At 36.7% G+C, this 8,689-nt stretch overlaps 1 protein-coding gene across 1 annotated transcript in view; it reads left to right on the top strand.

Moving 5' to 3' along the window:
- The first annotated feature begins 1,386 nt into the window (after positions 1-1,386).
- Positions 1,387-8,689, top strand: part of LOC130921011 (mucin-2-like) — a 35,051-nt gene continuing 27,748 nt past the window's right edge. Inside the window, exon 1 of the mRNA XM_057844607.1 lies at positions 1,387-1,405. The gene's annotated coding sequence lies outside the window, so the exon portion shown is untranslated. The remainder of the gene's footprint in view (positions 1,406-8,689) is intronic.

Here is an 8,689-nt window from a genome sequence, read left to right as displayed (position 1 = left end):
GTGAACCTTCCTAGCGAACCTAAGTAACTTTTGATCTAAAATACTCCTAAATCCGCAAAATCTTTACTTGAATCTATCCTTAAATGATGAAACAGTTTTAAAACTTTCACATGTCGAAAGTAGACAGAAGGGAACTACAGTAATTCAAAACCAGGACCAATTTTAACAACTTTAACGGTTGAGTCACAACATTAAATGACTTCCAAACATATCAAAGGTTACTATGTTTTTTTGTTTTTGTTTTTTGGAAAAAATGAAAAAAAACTCAATTACTTCTGGGAGAAGTAATTTATTACTGTAATTAATTACTTTTTTAAAGTAAAATTAACAACACTGGTCATAAAGATGAAGTCTGCAGAATGAAAAGTGACGAAACCGGAGGCTTTATTCTGCCAATTTGTTGCCAAACACAATTTGCCTGCAACTATTGCTGATCACTTCTCAGAATTAGCAAAATAAATGTTCTCCGGCTCAAAGATTGCATCGTTAAGTTCATTTTATCAATTAACCTTTTTAATTTATAAATGGACACACTAACGAACTACCTTCAAGTCAAACTGAATTGCGAGCTGAAGTGCCATGAAGTGCAGCCATCAAAAGACATGATAGAAATTGCCAAAAGTGCTACATACAATTATAAAAGTCATTGTTAAATTTTAGTAGTCATGATCAGTGTTGTTAATTTTACTTTAAAAAATAATTAATTACAGTTACAAATTACTTCTCCCAAAAAGTAATTGCCTTAGTAACTCAGTTACCTGAATGTAAGAGTAATTAGTTACTTGGCAAAGTAACTAGTGATATATATATATTATTTTTTTTCTCCCAAAAAAAAACAGGTCACACAATGTGAAGCTTAAAGGGTTTGGGGGACAATTGGCCCTAGCCCAATTCTTTACCCTCCACTTAACTAGACACAAGGGTATTGCGATAACTAGCTAGTAACCTTTGCTATGTGTGGAAGTCATTTAAAGTTGTGAATCAATCGTTAAAGTAGTTAAAATTGCTCCCGTTATTGCATTAGTTCCCTTCTGTCTACTTTAAAAATGTGTAAGTTTTAAAACTGTTTCATCATTTAAAGACAGATTTAAGTTAAGATTTTACCAATTTAGGAGCATTTTAGATTAAAAAAAATTACATAGGTTCGCTAGGAAGGATCTCTACATCAGGGCCTTCCTGAGAGGTGTACTGCTTTAAGATGGCGGCTGTTTACTAACGCATGTAGTCCTTAAAACATGTTGGCAATGCAGCAGTGTCTGCCATTTGCATCTAGTTCTATAATATGATATCTACCGTGTCATGTGGGCGTAGTTTGTTGGCTGTGGCTACAGTCAGGTATTACTGGAGCCACCTAGCATCGGGGTTGCAACGGCGTCTTCCCCACTCCTGCTCTGCTCTCGTCCCTGTGAGTCCGTTTCTCTCAGACTTTTTTTATTCAACCAACTTAGTAACGCATAGTAACGCACGCCTTTCCCGCCTCAGTAACGGTAACGGCGTTGCCAAGATGAGAAAAGTAATTAATTAGATTACTCATTACTGAAAAAAATAACGCCGTTAGTAACGCCGTTATATTGTAACGCCGTTATTAACAACACTGGTCATGATGTAGCTGAAGATATTGATTACACCAGGTTATATGTGACAATATTACCAATAAATTCATGTTATTTTAAAAATTGAGTTTTATTTGTGTTTCATATTACACGCAATATAAAACGTAATATTAGTCACCAATTTGTAAGGGCATACGTCACTATTTGTAAGATTGCCAACGGCCTCAAGTTGACAGGTATGTATGCTTTCCTTATAGTTAGTACCAGAGGTACTAGTTAGCCTTTCCTTTGATCTGGGCCATGTGGCCCCCATGTAAGTCTTTTTCCTGACCCCTCCCATCTGATTGTTTGCCCCTGAATAAATAAGGTTGCTATCACAGCAGCTGGGGGAGCAGCCACCAACCTCCACAAAAGCTACATCGACTTCCTGCGTGTTCTTTTTAGCCAAGCTAGGTGTACATAAACCTAGCTTCAAATGATGCGCACAGATGTGCTCTTTGCTCTTTTTTGTCTTCTTTTGAGCATTTAAATATGGAAGTCCATTGCCGCAAAAAAAAAAAAAAATGTATGAAAGTATAAAACCTTTTTTTTTTTCAACAAAAGAAGAAGCTACGACGAGGAAAAGAAAGGACAATAAGACTAAAGTTGTACTGGTCTATGAGAAAAAACGTCGTATTTTTACATAGTATAAACCGCTACGCACTTTACGTACATGTACTCTAGCTGGGAGCTACGACGAAGCATCAAAATAAAGCCATGTAATGATTATAATTTGATGTAGACGAGCCAAAAAAATAAAGGATTTCCTGTTTTATGAAGCAGATTCTAAAATATAGACTCAGGAGATGCACAATATTATTCCAATTCGCGAATACCTCACGTCGACGTACAGCTACTACGTAGCTGGGAGCTATGACGAAATTTGGTAGCCTATAAATCATTGTATTGATAATGATTTGATGTAGATGAGCCAAACTATAAAGGATGTCCTTTTCCTCATTTGTAAAACCGATTCTAAATCACAAGATGCCCTCAATATTGTGGATTTTAATGGAGGCAAAGCGCGACATAAAGTAAGTAGCAGTTCATTCAGCAACATTACAACATTTTTTTCTCATACGAATAGCACGACTATTTTCCCGTAGTAACAGTTGGACCTTTTTTTCCCGTAGTAATAGTATGACTTAATTTTACGTACTATTAATACGAGAATAAAAGTTATTTTGCTGGGCTAACGTACAACAGTGTTCACAAAATGAACTCATACAAGCTGGGAACAAACCATAGAATATACAGTGTGTATATATATGGCGGAAAACACAGACAAGACTGAAAAGCAGTTTTTCTCTTGCACTCCTCTTTAAAAGAAAAAGCTGTTTTTTAACCCAAAACAACTGTTGTGTTTGATAGAACAATATGTCTATATGCTGCCATAGCAGATTCATGGCGCATTAAGGCCACAAACTATTTTTAATTTGTCCGTTTTACCCTGGAAACCCCGTTTACATACGTCGTGCAACCGCTTTTGTTTCAACCCAGCCGTAAAACAACAGTAATTAATTATATTTATTTTTCAAAATGTCTGTCATTTTTAGCTTAGAATGATTCATTGATGTCTAATATTTCGTTTAAAAAAACACGAATTAAAAAATTATTCACTCGCGTATTTTAAACTTTTAAACAAATTACGTCACTGATATCTACCTCATAACTATCGCTTAATTGTTTTTTGTTTTTTCTGTTACTGTCGCATTTTCTCCAATATTTTAGATGATAAATAATCGATCCAAACAAAGAAAAATTGGGGGAAAAAAGTTTTAAAGGGTAAATAATATGAAAAAGAAAATCTCGACCACTCCCTGATGTCTGTGATTTCTGCATCGCGACCCTTGTTATATGACCATGTTTCACCCGTAAAATCCCCCAAAAATCCAGCTCTGGCCATTCACAGCTGTGTCTTGACACTCGGTGATACATGCTACATTGAGTTTTTGGATCAAAACAAGGTAACGTACGTGATAATATCTCTTTAAAGTCATAGCGTCTGTAATTCTGCTCTCGCGGGCTCTCACCTCCAGATAGGGTTTTGCTGTTTCAAAACATTTTTTTTGTATTCTTAAAAAATGCCCTCCTGTTAAAAAAATTCTTCCCCAAGAAAATTGAGATTTTAAGCTTTCTAATGATGTATGTGACACATGAATATCGGACAATTTTAAAATTTGGCCAAATTTGGGTCTCAGAGCGGAACTTCAAGTCACCTGAGTGTGTTCCGCCATACAGTATGTAAAACTATGGCCAAGAATGGTGTTCATGGGAGGACTCCACGGAAGTAGCTACTGCTGTCTAAAAAAAAACATTGTTGCACGTTTAATGCTTGGAAAAAGGCACTTGGACACTCCACAGAAGTTTTGGTAAAATATTTAGTGGACTGATGAAAGTAAAGTTGAATTGTTTTTGAACAACACACAATATGTGTGGAGGAAAAATGGAACAGCTCACCTACTTCAACACCTCATCCCCATTGTGAAGCATGGTGGAGGGAGAGTCATGATTTGGTGCTGTTTTGCTATCTCGGGGCCTGGACAACTTGCAATCATTAATGGAAGAATGAATTCATAAGTTTATCAGGATGTTTTGCAGGAAAACCTGACTGTGCCGTCTGTCAGACAGTTGAAAGTTTAAAAAAAGATGGATGCTGCAACAAGACAATGATCCAAAACACAGAACTAAATCAACTTCAGAATGGTTTCAGAAGAACAAAATACACGTTCTGGAGTGGCCAAGTCAAAGTCCAGACTTTAAAGCTGTAGTGTGAACTAATTTCTTCACATGCCAAATAGGGTCACAAGTAAAGTAATTAAACATTGTCCACCAAATAAAGCATGAAAAAATAATTTATATGTTGTATATTTGACAAAATAATCGCGTATCCGAAGTTCGAGCCTGAAAGGGGAGGAACCCGGAAGTGATACGTCACACCGGGAACAGCGTTGGCAGCTCCATACATATGGCCGCCAAACAAAGCCCTTCAAACAATGATTCAAACAGCGATATAAGCGATAGACCGAGCGCAAGGGAGGAGATCCAAGTTTTTGAAGAGTTGGAGGAAGAAGAGGAGCTTGAAATTTTATGTTGGATCTAACATGTATTAGCCAGACGCTAATCACAATGCAAACAATGTACCTAGACGACCTGACATGGAATGGATACAAGACCCATCGAGATTACAACATTGGTAAGATGTAGGCTGTTATTATTTTTATGATTTGAAGATGCAGGCATTTGCACATAATGTTATGTTTTTGTCTATCTGATGACATTGTTAAAAAAAATCAGACTTCATGTTCATTTTGACAGATCCGGCAGCTCTTGTGCATATAAAATAATAATATAAAAACGTTGGGGGGAAAGAAGGAGATGAGTCTTTGATGGCTTTCTCCACTTTATTGTGGCAACAATAAGAAAACAAAATAATAGCGGACTGCCGCCACATTCGACCGCGAAGTTTTGCTTCTCGCCGATCTCCTCCTCGCCTCCCACTCCAGCGTCTCTTAAACGGATTGTGCATAGTGTCTTGTTATGAGCTTTTTGTTTACAAATGTATCCAACACACGACGCGCTGACAACCTTGTCTCTTTATTAACACATGGAGCAGTTCTTATGGAAAAGTTAGAACACAGCTCGGCACAGCTCTCGGCAGGAATTTGCGTCTAATGGCGTGAGGAAATGTAGTTTTTTCACACAAGCGAACAGATTACAAAGCACCACTTCAGTGTTGTCCCGAGACTACATTTCCCATGATTCACTGTGTGACCTGCGCGCTCGCTGATTCGCTGCGAGATTGACTCAATGGCTACGCTAAACCAACACGCTATTTTTCAGCTGTCACCTGTCAGCGGCTCTCATAGCTTATACTGTTCAATTCCACAACAGTAGGCAGCTATGCTTTGACAAAGTCATCAGTCATCTATCCAAAAATCACTCTTACTTTTAGGCAAATCCTTGATCATAAGCAGACCGGTTAAGGAAGCAGGCATCTTCGAAGTGTTTGCAGCAGAGAACACTACTCGATGATGGCGTGAAATTCATTCGCTTCGTGCGAACGAAAGATGTCCATTTACGTGCCCTGCTATCCTTTGGCCACTCATACAACCTTTCGTTTGAGCGAGAACAAAACATCACCACACACCGCTGTGGCATCTTACCGAGAAGCAATGCAACAAACAATACTGTTCTATGGTGGACTTCCCTTGCACATCTAGGTGTGACGTAATTTCCGAAGATTTCCGAAGATTGCCGAAGAAAAGCATTTTCGTTGTCAAGGGCGTTGCTATGGGTTAAACAAAGAATCTGGAAGGGTTGCGTTAAAAAAAAAAAGAAAATATGCTTATAATTGTTTAGCCATTGATATTATTCAAAAATATGGTTGGCCAACCTTACTTCAAAGTTCCCCTTTAAACCCCATTGTGATGCTGTGGCATGACCTAAAGACAGCGATTCATGCCAGAAATCCTAGGAATCTGACTGAATTACAGCAGTTTTGTAGAGAAGAATGGGCTTATCGGTATTTCAGACTGATCTGCAGCTACAGGAAGCTTTTTCCCCCCTCTGTCATTGTTTGCATATCCTCATTAAAATATGAAAACCTGTAAATGTTTGGGTGGTTTTAGTTAAAGCAGACACTGTTTTTTTTCATCTGTGTGATTTTGACAAAGATCAGATCACATTTGATGGTGATTTTATGCAGAAATGTGAGAAATTCCAAAAGGTTCAGATACTTTTCATACCACTGTAATTGAAAATATTGGACTGTTTTCGTGTTCAGTATGCGTTATCATCACCTAGTGGGCGTTGTCCTTGTAGATGCTACAATATAATTATAATTCTTTTTTTGTTTTTTTATTACCAAAAATAGTCCCTTGCCCTAAACTTCTCTTCAATGACGCATTCATAAAACTCTGATTTTAAAAACAAAATCAAAACAATGAGAGCAAAGATAGAAGAGGGACGAGTTTCAGAGCCTCACCTGTATATTGAAAAATATATCTATATATATTAGGGGTGTGACGGTACACACAAGTCACGGTTCAGTATGTACCCCGGTACAGGGTTCACGGTTTGGTGCGGGTTCAGTCCAACAGGAAAAACAAAGTCTTTTTTTTCCCCAGCATTTAAAAGTTAAAAGTTTGTATACCATTACACTTTATGATAGGTGAAATTTAAGAAAATGTAAAAAGGGTGACCTATGTTTTTTTTAAATGAAAAAGACAGTTCAATTCAATCAGTTGAACAAATTTGATGTGAAAGACGTTATAGAATGGATCATGTAATAACGTGCAGAACATGAAAAGTAACGACAGTACCTTTGCCGATTAATTACTCTTACGTCAAGGTAACTGAGTTAGTAACTCAATTACTTTTTGGGAGAAGTAATTTCTAACTCTAAGTAATTACTTTTTTAAAGTAAGATTAGCAACTCTGGAATTACGACGTTTTAAAAAAAAAATACATATATATATATATATATATATTTTGGCCATTGAAATGCATTTTGACCTCCAGCAAACCTGCCTTCTGGTAAGTGATTAAATAGTGAAGGAAAAATGACAACCGAGAAAAATAGCACACACTGCAAAATGCCTTCTTTAGTTATATCCTTGCTAAAAGTCGATATAAAATATCTATAAATTCTTTAAGCTAATTCACTGTATGAGAAAAAAATAGATGGCGTCTCCAAGAAACTTCATTTAACTCCATTATTGTGTCATCAATACGTTGTGTTGAGCGCCATTTTGTCTAGTGACGTCAGATTGAAGCAACTCGTGAAGCCGGGGTACTTTTTTTTTCTGACTTCGCATCTAGGATCATCTCCCAGTTCATGATTTTCCAGGATTTATTATTTAATTCATTCGACCACCAAAATCCTTTGAAAATTTTTTAAATGTGACTTTTTTTGGGGACAAATTGTGATTAAAATGCGATTAATCAAGATGAATTAATTTCAAAGTCTATGTTATATTATAACAACTTTTTGGAACAAATATCACTATATGTTTAACCAAAATTAATTAGATTACATTTTTTTAATTGAGTTCTCCTAATTTATTTATTTGAATTTTTTCTCCAATAAACAATTTGGTATTCTTCCCTATGTTTGATGCAAAGAAATAGCATTTCATGGATAGAATCTGAAGCAAACTATTCTTATACAGAGAAAAACAACTTCAGAAGGTTAATTTTGCTTCAGTTTGTGATCTCTTCATATGACAAATATCATTTTTCCGCTTTCAAATTTCTTGAGATGCCCGATAAAACTGCTCAGTGGAACTATTTTAATCCATGTGCCATATTTTTGCTCCTCACACAGCATCTTCTTGGCATGAAAAAGTATCTGAACCTTTTGGAATTTCTCACATTTCTCCATAAAATCACCCTCAAATGTGATTTGATCCATAGACTTGAAAAATCTGTTATGAAGTCTATGTTTGATCTTTGTCAAATTCACACAGATGTAAAAGCAGTGTCTGCTTTAACTAAAACCACCCAAACATTTATAGGTTTTCATATTTTAATGATGATAGCATGCAAACAATGACAGAATGGGGAAAAATAAGTAAGTGAACCCTCTGCCTAAGGAGACTTAAAGAGCAATTGAAACCAATTTTTACCAAACATCTTAAGGCAGATGTGTGCCCAATCACTAATGAGTGGTTTAAATCTGCCCTGCCCACTATAAAACACACACCTGGTAAGAATTGTCTTGACGAGAAGCATTGACTGATGTGCATCATGGCTCGGTCAAAAGAGCTGTCTGAAGACCTGTGATCAAGGATTGTTGATTTGTATAAAGCTGTGAAAGGATACAAAACCATCTCTAACAGTCTGGATGTTCATCAATCGACAGTCAGAGAAGTTGTCTACAAATGGAGAGAGTTTGGCACTGTTGCTTCTCTCCCAAGAAGTGGCCGTCCAGTCAAAGATGACGCCAAAAGTTCAGCGCAGAATACTCAGAGAGGTAAAAAAAAAAAAAAACCTAGAGCGGAAGTAGAGACTTATTGAAATCACTGGCACAGTCCAATATCTATGTGCACACATCGACTATATGTAAAACTCAACGGAGGAAGCCACTGCTGTCT

The sequence above is a fragment of the Corythoichthys intestinalis genome, chromosome 8 (assembly GCF_030265065.1).
Source record: "Corythoichthys intestinalis isolate RoL2023-P3 chromosome 8, ASM3026506v1, whole genome shotgun sequence".
NCBI lineage: Eukaryota > Metazoa > Chordata > Actinopteri > Syngnathiformes > Syngnathidae > Corythoichthys > Corythoichthys intestinalis.
The sequence above is the reverse complement of the archived record's forward strand: the minus strand, read 5'-3'. Positions and strand labels throughout refer to the sequence as shown.